The sequence below is a fragment of the Ambystoma mexicanum genome, chromosome 12, assembly GCF_040938575.1.
Source record: "Ambystoma mexicanum isolate Mex_15411 chromosome 12, UKY_AmexF1_1, whole genome shotgun sequence".
Taxonomy (NCBI): Eukaryota; Metazoa; Chordata; class Amphibia; order Caudata; family Ambystomatidae; genus Ambystoma; species Ambystoma mexicanum.
Window position 1 is genome coordinate 359759736 of NC_090936.1, and position 17850 is coordinate 359777585.

Below are 17850 nucleotides of genomic sequence, written 5' to 3' on the forward strand. Positions count from 1 at the left end.
GGAGTCTATGAAGCCACAAGCTACACAACAGCACAGCCACTGATCCAGCAACGTCTCCGGATGGTGTCTACCTGCTGAGACGCTTGTCTTTGTTCAGCAAATACATTAGCGCAATGATGATTTTAACACTATTATCATCAAAGGACTATAGGGATGAGAGAAAGATTCAGGAAAGACAAGATTTTCTACAATGCAGTTCTGGATATGATAGAATGGGTTTGGATAGGATTAAGTAAGGATAAGAGATTGGCTAGGGACAATTCTATGCTATAGATACTCACAACTATTGTTTGGAATAGGTCCCTCAGGGATCTGGTCAAAGGATTTCTGGACTGGAATTCTGCTAGCCTACCGGACAGGATTCAGGGCGCTTGGTTCTGCACTCAGCACGGTACTCTGGACACTGCATGGCCTCTGGGCTGGATCTGACGGGTTGGTTCTGGGTTTCAGCTATCTGGTTACAGCTTTGCTCTACTGGTTTGGATCTCTGGATTCTAGCAAGAGTTCTTGGCGAGAAAGCAGAAACAGCACAGCCAGGCTGCTCTCTTTTGGTGTGCCCCTTGGAAGTCTGGGGTAAAATCAGGTTTCAAGATTTTAAAAGGCCAAGCTGCGAAGGTTTAAGCTTTAGAATTGGGCCTCTCTGCTTTCAAAGTCCTGGAGTCTTGGATATGGGTTTCTCCTGCAAAGTGCTTCGCCAATAATCAGTTGATGGGTTAATCTGTGTGTGTGTGTGTGTAGGTCCTAAGCTGTCCCTATTTATGTATTTCCCTAAGGGGTGGGTAGGCTGAATTATACTAGGCACACCCTCTAGAAATCCTATTGGTTAGGGTCTGTCCTCTCTCCTGATTTGAGAAGGAACTCTGTTGCCATGATGATGATGTATTTTACAATCCAGGGAGTACCTCCCCTTTGTTTCTGTACAGTAAATCTATGTTTCATATAAATCATATTTATAATACAACCAACTTGCTAGCAATACATATTTACATCACAGATTTAGTAGAGCAAGTGTCCTTCCGAGTCCCAGCTCAGTGAGAGCTTTAGTTCAGATTTGACAGTTTTTCGTGCTTTTGGTTGGGTACCCAATGTCATATTTGTCCACATTTTTCTACATATATGCACATGACATCTGGGCATAATCCTGTGACGTTTCATATGTCTAGCATCATCACAATTGCTACAAAATATTTATTTCTGTAGTCCTGTCTCTGAACATAGTGCAGCGTTCAGAGTAGTTTCATAATGTGAGCAGGATTTTCATGTTATCAACCTATATTTTACAGATTTTTAGAGATTTTCTAAAAGATATTTTCTTATGGGTTAAGATACACAAATCTGTCTGGTCCCGCCCCCATGGTTTTGCTGGGCCAAGAGCAATCCAGGCCTCTCTTCCTGCTGGCAGTGGTTTCGGTTGACACTTGAATTTGCAGTCCAGGAAGCCTATTGTCTCTCCCCAGAGAAGCAGAGCAAAATCTCAACCTCCTTTCATTAGCATCATTAGCATCTAACTGAGAGTTCCTGGGCAGAGAGCAAAAGGAAGGCACCTTTGTTTGGGGCAAACTGTGGAATGTGCTTTGAAGTCCTCTGGCTGCTATCAGTTCACTTTAAAACACTTTGTTTAAAATTGTCTTTGCTAAATTACATTACACTTTCAACAAGTATACACACAGATCTCTAATTCCAGTCTTTTTAAAACATAGAGATTGAATAGTAGCAACCTATATTGCTTTTGATGGCAAGTCACTTCTTTTCCACAATTTGATCTTAATGTACAAGTTTAAGCTAACAGTGTAAGTAAATGGCAGCTTTGATACAGGCAGGCGGTGGTACTGCGCCCATATTCTGACAGATTTTTCCAGGCAAGCCCTTTTTTTAATGTGGATATTCTTGTCATGAAATCTGCTTCTCCTGACATTGTGCTTATGGGGGTTACTTAAATAAGGTGATGGTTAACACCCAATGAGGATGTTGGATCTTTTCTGATGTTTGGGAACCATTATTTTGCAATTTCAACAGCCAAGGATAAATGGATTTTAGAGCACTTCTGGGTTTTCCTGGCAATGAAGCACTGCCTTTTCAGTTAGTTCCATTTCACTCTGTGGGCAGCCCAATGACAGGTTTTGGCAGTGCTGTCTCCTGTTCTACCATTGACACTGGTAAAATAGATTGGCAGCCTGTTTTTCCGGTTTCCCTGCGCACTTCTCAGAGGTTTTTAGCGTGCATAGGGCTTTTTGGCGGCCATTCTGTTTCTGGTGAAAGCAGCACACAGTAATGTCGCAGGGCAGAGCCTAGTGGGTCAATGCATCCCACACATACTTGTACAGTAAATATTGCTTTGATAATACTCTGAAATTCATGCAAAGTTGCAAATATTTAATGGAAAGACTCAAGAGTAAAAGGTGCTCTTTCGTATTCGGGATATAGCACAGCTGTGGCTAAGGATTAGTCTTCCATGTATGTGTCTGTTGTAAAAGTGAAAACAAAATGTGCACAATCTGAGAACGAAACAGCCAAATTACCCAGGGTACATCATGGGTCTGTGTGAGGTTATTCATGCCAAAATCATACATTTTTAATCCAAGCTTTTTCAAAATCAGGATATCATAAAAGCCCAAAAGAGTGTTCAATTCAAGTGCAGACCACTCACAGCTGCCATTTAGTCCCCATCATATCTTATGTGTAAAGAAGGCCCCAAAATAATCTTCTTTACTGTCCTTAAATACTTCTAACTAGCAGTTCCCGAAAATATCTCTCCTAGCATCAGGAAACACATTGCCAGAAGGAGTTTTAGATCTGCTTCCATGAACTTGCTGACCACCCCCAAGTTCAGGAGGCATCAAGATTAGGCATTGCTTTAAGAGGGCCGGGGCCACTTCTGGCGCATTTCTGTCCAATGGAAGATCTCTGGAATGTAGACGGCCACACCACTTTAGGCTCACCCGCATGTCTTTGGAACACTACTCTGGTTTTTTTCTGTCCTATGGAATATCTCTAGAATACAGATGGCCACACCCCTTTAGGCTCACCCGCATGCCTTTGAAACAATACTCTGGCGCATTTCTGAACAATGGAAGATCAGAATGTAGACGGCCACACCACTTTAGGCTCACCCGCATGTCTTTGGAATACTACTCTGGCTTGTTTCTGTCCAATGGAAGATCTCTATAATACAGACGGCTACACCACTTTAGACTCACACGCATGCCTTTGGAACACTACTCTGGTGCGTTTTTGTCCAATGGAACATCTCTAGAATGCAGACGGCCACACCACTTTAGGCACACCTGCATGCCTATGCAACACTACTCTGGCTCGTAGAAACATCACAAACCCGACATATTACAATCCCTCCTCCCACCAGCTACACATCCTTCCCCCGACCCAATTTGAATGTGTTCCCCTACCTGCATCTAAGAAGAGTGGTCTAGCCAACCTTAATACGAGCCAGGAGGGTGCAAGATTTGCAAGTCAGAACACGATCTATCCTCTTGAGGTAAATTGCTCTACTTAATAATGCAAACATAAAAATAAAAATTCACACATTCTATTAAGAGGGAGTTAGAAGGTGGAATCAGCCTGAATGGCTCCGTTTAAGGAGCATGTGAGCATTTGCATCAAGCAAGAGTGCCAATCTAAATGCAGCACACGTGACTTATGGGATCACCACGCTTAATACGAAGTGACCACAAAGATGAGAGAGGTCCAGGGCCGACTCTAAGGTTTGTGGGGCCCTGGGTGGAAAAATGTGTGGGCCCCCCTAATTTCCATAAATAGTGACATCAGTGATATCAAAGAATGAGTCTTTAGTACGCAAAGGTACCATGGGAAGTTAAATTGGAAATAAGTTTCCATGCATAAGGAAGTAGACAAATACACTGTGACATCCATTATATGAATCGTCAATATTTACCTATGTGGCAATATCAGAAGTGATGCATTTTATTTTAAATAGCAGACAGCTGAATACCTTGTACAGAGTTCTAATTTTGGCAGATAAGGCAAAGTGTTATAAAAGGATTTTGGCCAGTAGCACACACTTTGTTTAAGTGGAGAAGCTGGGATTTGAGACCAGTCTGCCATTCAGGAACTTGAACACATCTCTTCCCAGATGTAATTGGTGGAAATACTGTTTGCAAAAGGTCTTTTCGAAACCTTGGTTTGAAAACACTATCTGTGGAAGTTATTGCAAAAACATGGTGATTGTGTTTCGATAGCTGAAACTAACAGCTGTTTTTATTTTAATTGTGTGTATATTTGGGCAATACTAGCACCTAGAATGTAAAAAAATAAATAAATATTGTCCAAATTAGCCATACGCTTTCGTCTGAGAAGCTACAGCTAATGATTTTGACTGTAAAAAAAAAGCAGATAATAACTATCAAGTGCTGCTCACTACAAAATGAGAAGGGAGCCTCATTAGTGTGCCCCTGAGCATTGATTGGAGGGTGTGAGTAGGCCAAAACGGTTTGCCTGTTTAGAATAGCAGGGGATCTTATAGCAGAATGTTGCAAAGCCAACTGAGCGGGTTCGGAGACTGCTGCTGAGATGTAATACTTTTAGCCCTTCCTGTAAATCATATGTCTGCTTTCCAATTCCTGTGGCAGCATGTGCTGTAAAAATGTGGTGTGGTGTTTTAACATGAGGATGAGTACGGCTCCCTCGCTTCACTCAGTGTGGGAACTTTTTTCCCCCAATAGCGATAATAAAAGCTGGCACCCAAGAATATACACAGTAAGTGAGCATATCTTAATGTGAAAGATACACATTTAGTTCAATTAACCTTTCCCCTTAGAAGAAAGAGCACTAGACAAAAGATCATTGGCCTTTCAAAAAAAGTAACCAACGACAAAAATAACCTGAGAGAGAAGGTTTTCCAATAAATACGCTGACATAGTATAAGAGATGCTCACCTTTTAAACCCAGCAATATGTAGTGAAATATTCCCTGGAAAAAAAATCCCAATACGAGCAAGTGCTTTGATGATAATATTATGTGACTGCACTGGTAACATGACAACCGGGGTGACAGCTTCTCGCAGCGGCGCCCTGTGCCACTCCACAGACTGCCCATGCCTTGGGCCAGCTCTGGACGGGCCTGCAACCTGTTGTTCGGCAGATGTTTTGAACTACAATCCCCATGATCCCTCACCATTGGCTACGCTGGCTGGCACTAATGGGAGTTGTAGTCCAAAACATCTGGCGAGCCAAAGGTTTCAGACTTTAGGTCATTACTTGAACCCAGCTGTGAGGGCCTACATTCTGCACTCCAAAAGCTCTTTTACAACCACAAAAGAACTACAGACACTCTAGCAGGCACTATGCCTGCAATACACAACCAGATGCATAGACAGGGTGGGGCCTGAGCGGGCAAGACCCACCAAACACACATAATAACTGGATGTTTGAAATCTTTACACAGGACGGCTTTACCAAATGGGTACACGAAATTGCCTTTAGGTAAAGGCAATATAACACAACACGTCACTGCTGGTCAATTTCCCACCCAGACAGTATGTATTGGCTCACTAATGTTCAGTGTTTTGTTGCCTTGTTTGCTACAGATCACATGCCTGCACCAAGTGGATATAATGCTATCAAACTCTTGCCTGATTCAGTACAGGGCACACAGGCACTAGCAGCACCCAGCTGTAGCACACTAGTAACCAGGGGTCGTGCCATGCACAGGCTTGGGAGAGCTAAAGCTCCCCCACTTTGACGCAGCAGGCATCACTCTGCTGTTGCGCCCAGCCCGGGTCTCAGACCACTAGAAACCAGGGGTGTTGCTAGGTCTGCAAAAGACCTGGGGCTACTGTCGGGACTGGGGGCTAGCTAGCCTTTTGACTGTAGCTCCTGAGATTATATCCAGGGCTATAACCTAAGACCAGGGGCTATAGCCCCCTTAACCGCCCAAGCAATGCCTCTGATAGAAACTGTCACATTTCTCACATCGCAGAGCAGTGTATTGACTTAAGCAAATGCACCACTCTCTAAGGTGAGAAAACAGGCATTGAAGTGAAGGTAGAGGCAGAGGAGAAAAGCCTGCCATGGGGATATCAGTAGACCCCTCCACCCCCACCATGCTGCAGCTAAAGGCTTAACTGCTGGTTCAGCATTTGCATGGCCCATGCTTTCAATAATTACCATTAACTAAAAGAAAAGTGTATTTGTGTGCATGCAACGATTGTGTGCATGCATGCGAGGGAGTGTGTAAGTGGTTCTATGTATTCTAGGAGGTGTCTGCAAGTGCACACCTTTCAATGAATGCAGTGTGAATGGTGTACACTGTGCATGTTAATGAGCGCACAAACTAAATGTTATGGGTGCTCCTGTGAATGACAGATCAGCCCTGTGGGTGCGTGACTGGTGGGTGAATGTGTCTGAATGTGCCTCTGTGTTTATGCACGCTGGGACCTGGGGAGGGGCATTGGAGCATGAACATTTTTTGACAAGAGCATGGCATGTTATACTGTCATTTTTGGGCGAACGAAAGCCAACTTGAGTGCAGTTATGTGATGGTGGGGTCGAAGGGGGGGCTTGTCAGAAATACTACAGTGAGGTTGGCCTCGCTGGGTTTTACTGTTGCATGGAATATTGTACTCGCATTAAGGGCAAAGGCAACATGAGTGTTCTTACACGAGGAGGGCATGTTTCCTTATTTTGACTTGGCTTTTTATTTTACTGGGGTTACGGTCAAAGGCAACATAAATATTCTTACATGAGGGGAATATAACATGATGAGTACAACATATGCATTCTTATATGGGGGGGGATTTGTGTAATAAGAATATGTTATTTATATAGCCCTTCGCCAAAGTGCTGTACAGAGAACTTATTTACATAAAATGCATCACCCAACCGAAGTTTGTACTCATTTAATGAGCTTTATTTATTTATTTATTGCATTTATTTACAGCGCCCAAACCTGTAAGTATCACAGAGCTGGCACAACTTGGTGAGCAGGGAAAACACAGTACAGCAGAAGAGGGAGGTAGCAAGGTGCAAAAGCAACGTAATAGTACAATTTCCATAGAGGAGGGTAGAGATCAGGGCGGTCACTTTGATATGATATATGGCATTTATAATGCGCCTGTACACAAGTGTTTCTAAGTGCGACAAGACAATGGCGGGGAAACAAAGGGAGGACAAAATAACGATCTTACTAGGCCTTATGTCATTCAGATCGCGCAAGTGCGTGGAAGAGAGAAGGGAAGAAGTGCCAGGGGGGAGAGGAAGGGGTAAGTGCACTTAACTCACAAGTGCAGCCAGTGGTTGGCTCATAGGTGCAGAGAGAAGGGACTTTAGGGTTTCAGATACAGACCATTAAGTGCTGGGGAGCCCGGAGGCAGTGTGAAGTCAACTGAACATGCAGGAGCCTGGGCCAAAGGTCAGAGGGTGACCAGGTGACCAATGCGTGGAGCAGTCAGGTGCATCATCAGGAGAGAGGGAGAGAGAAAGCGGAAGCGAAAAGGAAGGTCTTAAGTTGCTTCTGGAACCAGAGGTGGTTCTGCTCAAGTTTGAGAGATGGGAGTCTGTTCCAGAGGGACGCCCCAGCCAAGGAGATAGCTCTGCCCCCAACTCTCTGCTTGTCGAAGTGTCTGACCCTCAGAGAGTTGAAGGTGGATGAGCGGAAAGCTCGAGAAGGAAGATGTTTTGGAAGAGAAAGTTGGAGGTAGAGTGGTCCCAGGCCCCAGAAAGCCTTGTGGACGATGCAGAGGGGCTTGAACTTGATCTTTGCAGACACAGGGAGCTAGTGAAGAGATTTCAGAGCTGGAGAGATACGATTCCTGGGCTTGAGGCCAAAGACAAGTCTTGCAGTCCTGTTCTGGATAAGTTGTAATGGTTGAAGAGTAGAGGCAGGAAGATTTAGAATGAGGCTGTTGCAATAGTCCAGCTTAGAGAGGACCAAAGCTCTGGAGACAGTGAGCTTCTGGGCAAAAGGGAGAAAAGGAAGAATACTTCTGAGAAGGTGCAGCTGATAGTTTGACTTCTTAGAGACGTCAGAGATGTGAGGAGAGAAGGAGAGTGTGGAGTCAAAGATGACACCAAGGTTCTTAGCCGCACAGAAAGGAGCAGGAAAAGGGCCCAGAGTGGGCAGCCAGACGGAGAGAGAGAGGAAAGGAGGCAGCGAGTGTCCCAATGAGGAAAATGTCAGTGTTACTGGCATTAAGGCCGAGATCGTTGGCGGCACACCATTTCTGAATTGCGGCCAGAGAGTTTGGTATGAGAGAAGAAGCAGAGGTGGCTGAAGGTAGCCTGAAAGAGAGCGGAGTGTCATCCACATAACATTGAAAATTGGAGCAGAAAGTAGTGATGAAGTATGAAAGGCTGAGTTGGCCTTAGCAGGATTTGAACCTGCAAACCACACTCAGATTACAAGAGCATGCGCTCAGCCCACTGAGCTATCTTACCGGCTAGCCAGCAAGAGCATGTTTTCTTACTGTGGCATTGCAGTTCATTACTGGTGTTAAGGCCAAAGGCAACATAAGTATTCTCACGTTGGGGTGGGGGCATTTGTGCACCCTGCAAGGCAATGTTTTTTTTTTACTGTGGCATGACATTTTTTCCTGCCGTTAGGGATAAAATGCAACATGATAAGAGTTCTTATATGGGGAGCGGGGGATTTGGATAGCCAGCCACAATATGTTTTCTTACTCTGGCAGGACTTTTATTTCACTGGCATTAAGGCGACGCCAACAGGAATATGCTCTTATATGGGGATACTGGCACGTATTGGCAGAGCCAGCATACATATGCTTTGTTCTAGTATCCTCACTGTCATTGTGGACAAAGTAAACATGAGTAGTTTCCTATGTGGCAATAGTGGCATGTATAGGTGTGAGCACAATCGTTATGAAAATGCTTTTTACACTTGCAAAGTACTCGCATATAGTGGGCAAAGGCATTATGCAAATGTGTTTGAAAATGCTCCTGTGCATTGTTGGTGGCTTGGCATATAATGGACTTTCTATGGATTACCCTACAAAACCGGTTGTAAACTGTGTGGCTTTTTACCTAATTTATCAGAGAAAGTGTACTGAAAAATGCACTATTTTAACCCATTATTTAAAAACTTTGCTAAAGGGGACAACCCCTCCGCCCCCCCCTGATTGGTTCACCCTCCCTCACTACTCCGTCACTCCTGTGCATTTGGGTGGGAGCAGAAGAGGTACCTTTCCTTCTACATTGGCTCCAGACCTCACATGTCACAGAATCCTGGCTACGCCTCTGGTGAGTTGGAGTGAAAGATGGGCCAAAGGAAAGCGTCGTATCTACGCAGCCTCCTGGGCTTGGGGAGGGGCGGTAAGAGGGGGTGATCAGTAGAGCAATAGGTTTAATGTCCCGTCTCACGAACAGTTTTCCATCCGGCCTCCCGCAAAATGTTGAGGCTGGCTGTGCCCCGCCAGTAACGCTCGTGTTGGCATCCTATCTTCCATACTGAACAAAGTGCTCCCGCAAACTAGCGTGCTCTCTGAGACCCAGCGTGTATTTGTACAACTTTATTTGACGCTGTGCCTAATAACCAACACATTTGCACACAATAAAACATAATGCTTAAATAGAATTAATGTACACAACATACATAACATCATTGAAAGGTTGGTAACAATTCATCATGTTAAATATACGCCTGGCATCCACGTTTTCAAGCCCGCATTCCTCGCCCGCACCCCATGTCCTGCGAATACGTTTTGTTTCTGCATAAACACCGTCCAGGTCTTTGGTCGACTTGCAATGTTATAGCATGAATTAAAATCGCATAGCGCATGATTCGCCGTGCTTACAGGTTTGCTCCCCAGCACAGGAGCAGGACGTAGCTTTCCAAGTGCCTCGTGAATTGGACCCCCCCCCCCCCAAAAAATGGAGACCCCGTCTCCGCTGCGCCCCAACAGCTCGGGCTCCTCATTACACACTCCAAACGTGTTTCAAGTAGGCCAGAGGGGGACGCCAAACCGAAATCTTACATAAAGCGCACACGCATGTGGTGGGTGTGGACAGGACGGAGATATTCCAGGCAGCCACTGCCCGCCTCACGGGCTCCATACCCGCGGCCTAGACAAGTGGCATCGCACACGGCTCTATCATACATGCTCATTTCACCTCGTCTTTTGTCCTGGAGTTGATACCCTCTGGGTTTCGCCACAGGCGTGGCTCTAAAGAATTCAACGTTTCTTATAATACGCTTGCGCAATGGCAAGGGGCGACCCTCCAGCGCGTGCTACAGCACAGAGAACACTATACGGCATGTACGCAATATGCAACCTCGCACTGCCTTCTCTAGCACAGATACTATTCCTGAATGTGTTGCGCACAGGGTTACCACATGGTTACCTCGTGTGCTGCGGCCACGGCACTACTAACACGACATACCCAGCCTGGACCCACAAGATGATCTAGTATTGTGTTGCCCTGTTTGGCACACGCTCATCACGTCAAAACTCCCGACAACCAAGCTTCAACTACTACCCCTTGGATAAAGCACGTACATGGCATGAACCCCCACACCAATGCCCAGCGTTTGGTTGCCTTGTGTTGTGCGGGTCGAACACTGCACCAAGTGGGAGACCACAGTGCTGCCCTGTTTGGTAAGAGTCATACGGACTGAGGCACCTGGCACGAAGCTGGCATTATGTACATGGTATGTAACCTTACACCCCACACTCGCGGATACCATTATTGCCTTTGTTTGTGCAAGTCATAAGCCTCTGCCAGACAGCTACCACATAGTTGTACTGTTTGGCACACGTCATTCCCACCTACGCTCCTGGCACTCAAATGCTTTAAGTGGGAAGAGAAATCGAGGCGTGTGGGGTCTAACAAGGTGGGTGGCCTAAATAGTGAGGGGCTGGCCCGAAAGGACTGTCACAAACATACATCATGAGACCCTGCAAACACGTACGTGTGCTGAGTTAGCAGGGTATCAGGTGGCGTGTGCATCCTGTCTGCATATTCAACATGTTGAAAATAAATCTCTCTCTGGCCCAGTTTGCAAATAAATCACTCCCTTGGTATAAACAATTCAATCAGTGAGTATCTGTCCCTCATTCTGTAAACAAATCCCCTAGGAGAAAGGGGCCAAATGGCAACAATGTGGGTTCTTGAATGCTTTGCATAAAAACCAAGAGAATGATGGTAACATAAAAGTGACCACAGATGATATATTTGACAAAGGTGTCTGTGATAGTGATGCTGGAGCATGTAAAGCACACTAGAATTGGTGCTCATCTCTGTCGCAAGACTCACCCTGACAGTAAAATGTCCGTAAACCACGAACCATACACACTCATTTGGGAAGCCTGAGATTTTGCATTTGAGTCTTGGTCTGTCCTGCTTAAGCAAAAGACGACGTTCTCATTGTAAATTCATCACTCAGCACTTGCGATGTTAAACTATAAATAGTCTCCTGGGCCATGCTTTCCGATTCCTGATATAAGCACAGGAGAAACTGCATTAGGTGCTTTTTGTTGGGGAGAGTGGGTCAAAGGGACCACCGACAGCACCCCAGCTGTGAGCAGTTTTTCGACAGGGGAACCCTCCCCCTCCAGCCCTGGCCCACTCAAAGCCCCGAGTTCCAAGGTATGTAACCCTACATGCAACTTTCCAGAGCGTTGTTGGCTTGAATCATACAGTCATACACATCTACCAAGTGGGTGACGAGAGTACCAAACGTTTGCTCTGCTTGAAGCATAAATGTGATCATGAACACTTAACATAAGGTTTGAGTTCTGAATGTTTTACAGAGGCAAGGATAGACACCATGAGAAATCGCCGTCAGCAGTTGGCGCGTTTGCCTTTCTTTGACATAGCGGGTGTTTGGGAACGTCATGTTTAAGAAAGAGACGTCCTCGTCATAGAGTCGTTTTGTTTTTACCTGAGTGACCTGCAAAACATTGCCGTGCCTCGCTGTCAGCCATTTCCCACGGTTCTACTGTGTGATCTCGCCAACATGGCATGGGAAAGTATATGGTGACTTGGGAAGCTCGCAGAGCACAGTCACATACGTCATACGAGTACCTTCGTAGCCCCTGTGTTTGGAACACACCAACTGGAGACGGTCCTGTTTCCAAAACGGCATGTGTGAAAAGAAGTCTTGGAAACGAGTGCGCCCCCCCCCCCCCCCAGGTCTTTTGTCCCTGCTCACCCGTCATTAAACAACGGTAGTGTACCCACACTGCCCTTCCACACGTGTGTTACAGGCACGAAGGCTCCATCGTGCATGCAATATGATCATCTTTTGTGGTCCAAGAACATGCAATCCATACGAGTGCTGTGGACTGGATCAGACGGCAACAACGGCTGTACCCCTGAGGTTCCACCACTCGGGGGCAGAGCCAGGGGGCCCTGGTGCCCTATCCCAAGCCTCCCGCTGGTGCCCTTTTAGCCCCCCCCCGCACCCCTTTTGACAAAAAATCTCGGCACTTCGGAAGCCCCTCCACATGGACTCCCCGCTGGAAATGCACCTCTGAGCAGATCGGGTGAAGTTTGAAAGAGCCCGGAGACTGTTCCCCTCCCTCCACTGTGCCTAAACTGGGGGCATCGCCAGGGCGGTTTCCCTGTTGTCCTCAGCTGGTCCGAGTGCTTCATGAAAAACCCGAAATAATATTAAAATGACCAGAAGCTTTCACAGTCTAGCCTCCATGCCAACTCGGCCAGCTGATGAAAAGGTGTGCAAAGGAGGGGTTTGTATCTGGCAATCGTTATTATTTGTAGTCTTAGAAATGTGGGGTACGGGCATGCAACAGCAAGGTCACTAGGCGGCTTTGGATCCAACATTCTGTGACAACTAGGACACGAGCCCACAGGACACGCAGTCTAGAGGTTGTTATTGTTATTCATCGTAGCAGTAATTCGGGGATATGCTCAGGATAGAACAAGGTACATGGTTGCCTTTGGATCCAGGCCACACTTGACAAGATTGTGTGATTCTTGGCACATGTAGTCCTGTGATTGCTACTATTATTATCATTAACATCTTTACTAATGATATTGTTTAGAGATTTGGACGAAAGGTTACTGGTCAGCTTTGGACCCAGGCCCCGGTTGAGCAGATTGTGTGATCCTTGACAAACGTGTACATAGGAGAAGATCCTGCGCAGGGGTTATCATCATAGTGCACACGCACACGCACACACACATGTATGTTCAGTTCAAAAGTGAAAGTCAACAGAGCACTGTACACAGGGGACATCCCAAGAAGGGTTCAGGTTGGGTAGGGTGAGCAGAGCTCGCTGCTGGGATAGGCCGATGAGAGGAGGCGGGGGCTCCCGATGAACCAGCGTTTGTTCAGATGGTGTTCAGCGCCTCCACGGAGTCTAGTGTGGAAGGGTCCATACGTGTTAATGATGGGTCAAATGGCACAGCAAGGAGCTTCACTTTCCACCCATTTACGTTTCTGTCCCCACTTGACCCGATTTTGTGATTCTGGGCACATCATCGCTGCATCACCCCCTCTACGCCTCACTTCACCTACCGACCAACATTGGAAGTGCTTAGAAGCCCGGTAACAGCGTTAGGTAAAATAACTGCGGATTTCCCCTCCTCCATGGCACTAGGAAAGTGCAGCAGCCGCGCTGACTCAGAAAGCTTGTTAGAAAAAAAAATCTCCCTTCCCACTAAAGAGCATTGTTTTTCTTCTTTCTTTTTTAATGATGAAATGCAAACAAACTCAGCCCTGCTGGACCGATGGATAACACCAGTATTGTTGCTACTCTAAGGACTTGTCAAATGTCCAAAGTCAATATAGAGTAATCGCAATACTGTGTGTAAATCCTTCCCAACACCCACCAGTGCACAAACCCGCACAGAGCAATCCTGGGCCATCCAGGCTGTTTTCCACCCCCTCACACACACACACACACTCCTGACTAGTCATCGTGCCTCGTCCTGCACACATAGTCTGTGCGGCCAGATCTTTCCTGTTGGGGGTGGGAGGATTTTTTTTTAAATCACATGGGAAAACTAAGCACAACACACGTATAACCAAAAAATACAGGGCAGCCAGCATTGGCAAAGAGAAACATGAATGCTATAAGAACCCAAATCGAGGCATTCCTATAGGTCATCTCTGGAGAACGGACCTGCGCTTAGCTGAGAAGTTACAGCTTCTGCGCTGACTAGTTGCAGAAAGAAAAACAACCCCGTGGAGAAACACGTACAGCGGGGGGCGAACAAAGCCGTTCCACGGGCCTCTAGGGGCCCCGCTTTTGACTTACAGTGCTGTGGCCGTCTCAGGCAGGTCTTGGCAGCCCCTGGATCGCTGCAGCTCCCCTGGCTGCCCCGAAGCCAGTCTGCATTCCTCGCAACTCCTCTGGGCACCTCCACAGGAAACCCTGCCAGCCGCAGCTCCACGGCACCACGTCCCCTGGGCACAGCAGCAGCAACACACCGCGCAGGGAGCCAGAGGCCGGCGAACGACCAAGAACACAGCGCGACGTTAAAGTGCGAGAAAGTTACTGCGAAGGAAGAGGGCGCCCACCGTGTGTGTGTGTCCCCGCACTCGTTGTGCATGCGGCTCCCTCCGCTTCTGCTGCCTGCATCGGTGCAGCCCTGTGCTGCGAGACTCCTCCCCAGCCCCCGCCCCTCGCCCCTCTGTCAGCCGAACCGGGGATCAGCCCGTCCCCCGGCTCCGGCCAGAGCTTTCACCCCTCCGTCTGCCATCGAGGGCCGGGAACGCCGCTCCCCTCGCCGGACCAGAAGAGCCTGAACCCGGCGGCGGCCCAAGCCTCCTCCCGGAGGACGCGACATGCGCCTCTACCCAGCCGCCTTCTGCCTTTAGAGCCAAATAACAGAACTGCTCTCCCAGAAACCAGACGGCGGAGGATAGAAATGCGCCCCCGCCGTAAAGGCTCTTCCTCTAGGATTTCCTTTTAACGCTTTGTGGGGATAGAAAACTACAGCTGGACGCGGCGTTTTGAAGTGACACGTTCAATACGTGCAATGAAAATAAGGGAACGCACACAACGTGAGCATTCTGCACTATCACTTCTGACTGGTCTGGAGGACAGATATCACATATCGGTAATCGTAGAGCAATACACACTTATACCACAGAACGTTAGCCGGCACTTCAAGGGGCATATCCGCCCGCTGTGCACGCCATAGTCTCCTGGCCCAATAATCTATAGCATTGAATTGAGTCTCTCAGACCAGAAACACCACATGGCCCGCGCCGACCCGCGGAGGGGTTTGGGGGACGCCTCTTTTAGCAGTGCCGTCTACCGGCATTGGTTGCTTGTGGCCTGCACCTCATTTTAAGGTAAGGGCATAACAGGGGTCTGAAGGTGGGATGCACTATGGCAGTGGTGGTCAAACGTTTTGATGCGGAACCTTCACTCCCTTGATTCACAATCTTGTTTCCGGCCCCCCACAAACTATTCACGCTTACATTCTCTATTAAAACAGTCACCGTAATCCCGATTTAAACAGCCCCACGCCCCCCTGGGCATCGTTTGTGCTCCTATAGGGGGGCCAGCCCCATCGTTTGAAGACCACTGCCCTCTGGGTGAATTGAAGTTGCTGGGGGGATTCAGTGTTTCCTGTTTCGTTCTTTGGTGAGTATGACGCCTCCCTGGTGAGTACACCTAGTGAGTATCTCCCGGTGGCATCCTGTACTCCCTCCTCAAACCCCTAAGTTCGCATTGGTTGTGACGAAGGGAGGACGCTCCGTGCAGAGGCACTTCCGACGTCACAGGAGGCGATCCTGAAAAATGGAGGAGACTTGGGTCAGGGGAGCATTCTTAAAACCATGGTGTGGTATAGGTGTACTCTGTTTCCTTGATGCCATGGCGCCGGGGCTGTGCCATTCATTGGCCCTGTGCTGCACCTCCAGCAACTGGCAACGATGGTGTCTGCTCTCAATACACTTGTGTGCAGTCTTCTCCGAACATATATGTGCAGCTTTCAAAGAACATGTGTGGGTCATTTTCAATCAACATGTGGGCGCTGCTTTTACTCTAGATGTGTGGGCAACAGTCAATCGATATGTGCATGCCCAGCTTTTAATGTGCCCGTGTTTGTAGTTTTCAGTATATTCCTATTCACTCCCCTTCGGTTCTATCAGTCTGGGCTGGAGCCCTCATTATGAGTTCGGCGCTGTGGCCAAAAACTGTGGTGATGCAATGACAACTCAGTTATCAGTGCATTACTGCCGCCTTATCACTCTGCTGAACTGTGGGTAAAAAGGCAATTTCGGCATAAAGGGGGGCTATCACCACCATACCGCCACTTGTAATCTGGCAGTAATTCCGCCAGATCAAGGCGATAATGATAAATCTGTTTGGTGGTATCTCAGCGGATTTACAGCCAAGATACCACCAAACTTGTAACGAGACCCTATAATCTTGCGCAGTAAAAAACATTCTTTCCCTGTCACATTACACATAGGTCTGCCTGTGTATTTCAAAACAAGGAACGGCAGGGGTTTAACACTTATTTAAAATAAACTATTAAAAAGGAACTTTTAAATGGTTGTATCTGATAACATTTGCCGCATTACAACTCTGGCGTTAGTCGTGCCGCTGCCGCCGGAGTTGCATTTTATCCGGCACCCGTGAATGGTCAAGAACCGGATCCTTCCGAGTTAGGAGGACCCGGTAATTGTTAATTTTTCGGGTGCTGGAATGAAGGGTCGTCCCATCCCCATTCTGCCGCATAGGGCGGAATGGGGATGGGGACGTCGGATGCATCGGCACATTCAGAGTTGTGCTGGTGCATCCAACGTGCTCTGCTCGTGGGTGCCATTACACCCGCCAGGAAAAACCTGGCGGGTGAAACGGTTCCCGCGAGCAGAGCCTGTAGTATGGCGGTCCGGGAAGTAACGTACCGGCATGCTTACCGGTACCGTACTTCCCAGACCGCCATGCTCGTAATGAGGGCCATTGTGTTGCTCAGGTGTTCACACATTTATTTACACTTTGCAAGGGCATCTTTTATAAACATGGTAGTGAGCAAAATGTGCAATCCAATAAGAAATATACTTTTGCGAATAGCGCCTCTCTCGCTCTTACAGAGAGGCTTTTTGCCATCATTTTTGTAACAGTTTATTGAGAAGCCACCCTCAACACAGGGAGTTCATTCCCTCCCCACTCACGTGGTTATGCAACAAACTGTTTAACAGATTCTTTTTTTTAGGCCTATCTCAGACACATATCATGCCCCTTGGATCCCTCTCCCCTGAGTTAACAATGAGCCAAGAGCCAGGCTGGTGTACAGGAAATATATTGGTATTTATTTAAATTAACAGTAATAGAAATTAGCACAACATGTCAAAACACCACTTTATCCGTGGCACAACACCATCAACTTCTCCCAGCATAAATAAATCCCAAAAGTGAGTTAAAAAGAACACAATCACAATTCTTCCCTTTCTGCAAATTTCACTTCAAGAAATACACGGATCAATAGTGAAAGAAATTATAATGTAGTGTATTGCGATTTTGATTTTCCTGCAGGCTTAAAAGGGTAGCAGTAGGATTTCAAGATTGGTAAAAATACATATGGCAATTATAATTTCACCCACACTTTTGGTTTAAAATAAACACAGGGTGATTTATCGTTTTGTTGCTCCGACCCCTGTTTGCTTTGGTCCATGTTGGGAAGTCAGACAGAAAAATTGGAATGCTGTGGGGAATTTTGGATTTCAGACCCTCCTTACTGAAAGGCCTGTGTTGGGGAAGCTAGATAAAAAGGTTGGACTGATTTAAGAACAAAGACACCTCTCTTCCTTATAGAGTCAGGGTCAGCTGGACAACAAGGATTACCCAATTAAATCATGGGCTATAGTTTTCAGCGCACACTGGAAAGTGAGCTTTGTTAATTTCGAATTTTATCAAAATTCACCCTGTAGTGTTCTGCC

At 47.0% G+C, this 17850-nt stretch overlaps 1 protein-coding gene across 2 annotated transcripts in view; it reads right to left on the reverse strand.

The window, feature by feature from the left end:
- Positions 1–14812, reverse strand: part of RASSF8 (Ras association domain family member 8) — an 808051-nt gene extending 793239 nt beyond the window's left edge. For both annotated transcript variants that reach the window (XM_069628475.1, XM_069628476.1), the window contains exon 1: positions 14210–14812. The gene's annotated coding sequence lies outside the window, so the exon portion shown is untranslated. The remainder of the gene's footprint in view (positions 1–14209) is intronic.
- Positions 14813–17850: the final 3038 nt, after the last annotated feature.